The sequence below is a fragment of the Sinocyclocheilus anshuiensis genome, unplaced genomic scaffold (assembly GCF_001515605.1).
Source record: "Sinocyclocheilus anshuiensis isolate Anshui unplaced genomic scaffold, SAMN03320099.WGS_v1.1 scaffold376, whole genome shotgun sequence".
NCBI classification, from domain to species: domain Eukaryota; kingdom Metazoa; phylum Chordata; class Actinopteri; order Cypriniformes; family Cyprinidae; genus Sinocyclocheilus; species Sinocyclocheilus anshuiensis.
The window spans coordinates 113,366-115,791 of record NW_015558600.1 but is presented as its reverse complement, the minus strand read 5'-3'; positions in this window follow the sequence as shown (position 1 = coordinate 115,791).

Sequence of the window (2,426 nt, the reverse complement as noted above, 5' to 3'; positions counted from 1 at the left end):
TTGTATAGACAAAAGTGGTCTCGACGTTCTGCATAATATACAGTATATATATATATATATATTTATTTATTTATTTTTTATTTTTTTTTGCTGTCCACAGAAGAATGAAAATCGAGTTTTGGAACAACATAATGGTGAGTAAATAATAACAAAATTGTAAGTGTTTGGGTGCATATTTGCATGCATGAGGTTCTTATTTACACTTAATATTTTCATAAAACAAAACAATTAATTTACTCTGCAAAGTAGGAAGAAAAATCTTAATTGTATTTGTTTTAAAATATCTAAATACATTTATCTAAGAAGCAAAATTGAGAGAAATGAGAGAAAGCTATTTTTTTTGTATTTTGACATTCTATTGGCAGATCTTTTAATTTAAATGAAGCATGAACAATTGATTTCATTAATTTAAACTTATTTTAAGCTGTTTTGGAGTGTGCAATCAAAGTCAAATCCTTTTTAACATGCTGCTGCTGTCTGCAAATTTCCTTTAGTGTGAAATAATGTAAACCTGATGCATGTATTTTTGCAAACAGGTTTGTTTCCTGTCGTAGTGACATGTGTGAAAGCTTTTCCGCCTGTTAGTTTGATAGCGTGTACAGTGATGAATGTTTCATGTCTGTTTGTGTGTGTAACAGTTATTTGACCTCATGACCTAACCTATCTTTTCTAATGTACATGGTTGTCACATTGCCACATCAACCATAGCCAGTCTGATTCCCACCCAAAAGACACACAAATGCATGACCAGAACAGCTGATACTCTTCAGCTGTGGAGGGAAATGGACCGTAAATCTGGGTGGCGGGTAAACCGCTCAACACCCGTTTACTCAGGTGGGACCTTTATCACGTGAAGCCTCCCAACTTCACCATGCAACAGCATGGGAAAAAGACAGATATCAGCCAGAAAACCACAATGTGTGAACCAAGTCGGAGTCAGGAAGGACACAATCCCTTCCCCAGAACCCTAAAACACACATACAGGGTGAGATGGATTTCCACAACACAAAGAGGTGGACATTTTGGCAGTCCTGAGCAATCAGTTAAAGTCTCTTCTTATCTGTGCTTCACCATCCAGACTGCAAATGTCAGTCAGCCACTTTAAAGTCAAATCAATGCCTGGAGCCAAGTTAGTGAACTACAGCCTCAACCACAGTGTTTCAAACACACTAATGGACGGTCATTCATTTGTCTGCTGCCAAATCGTCAAGTACATCCTTTGGTACAGTCTGTTTCTCCATTGTTAATTTTGCTTTAACGTTTGAGTCTTGCCAAGAATGTGCCATTCTCAAAGATAAATGTTTCATACACTATGGCTGCATCCCAATTTGCATACTTCTGCTATGGGCTACTATATACTTTGCTAGTTTGCATGATGTAGCAACTAAAAAAAATGAAAAGGGGAAAAATAAAAAAAATTAAAAAGGGAACTGACACAAAGTTATATTTATATATAATTATAATGGTCACACTTTATTTTAAGGTCCAATTATCGGCATTAACAAACCATTAACTACGACTTTTGCCTCGATAAACTTAAGTTTAGGTATTGGGTAGGATTAGAGATTTAGAATATGGTCAGCAGAATATGTGCTTTATAAACTGCCAGTATGTTAATAATAGGCATGCTAATAAGCAACTAGTTAATAGTGAGAACTGGTCCCTATACTAAAGTGTTACCATTATTATAATATTTTATATATTATATTAATACATTTACTGTATAAAATGTTCATAAAATGTACATATGTATATATATGTCAAATGTAATATTTTGCATGTTTTCTGTCTGCTTCTTGACACCACATACAGGACTGTAGTTTGTATACAAAAAATGTTAAATATATATTTATGCATATGACAAGTGTCTATATGTGTGTCTGTGTGTGTGTGTGTATATATATATATATATATATACACACACACAAACACACACATTTTCCATCTGCTTTTTGTCATCACAGGACTTTATTCAGTTTGAAGCTTCATTGAGTTTTTCTCATAAATACATTGTCCTCATCCATATGCATGCAGTTTTTCCCCGTGTCGACTATGAATTCTCCTCCTACGACTGACTGGGGATTTATTTTTAAAAAGCCTCTGGAGGGAGGGTTCGCCGGTTTCCCGAATTTGAAACATTTGAAGTATCCGAGATTCTTGGACTGATTGTGGTCTGGTTTAAAGGAATCGCCGGTTGGCTAATGCCTTTCAGTTTCTAATGACTCATGGATGGGCTTTGCTGGACCCCATTGGGCCACTCAAACTGGGACACCCTACAACACATTAGCTTCTTGATCTCATTGTGTAATTTACTCAGACTGGTGAACAAAGCCTATTATGTCCTCTAATACAGAACGTCTCAGGTTACTTATGTAACCATGGTTCCCTGAGTAGGGAACGAGACACTGCGTCCTCTAGGGGTCGCT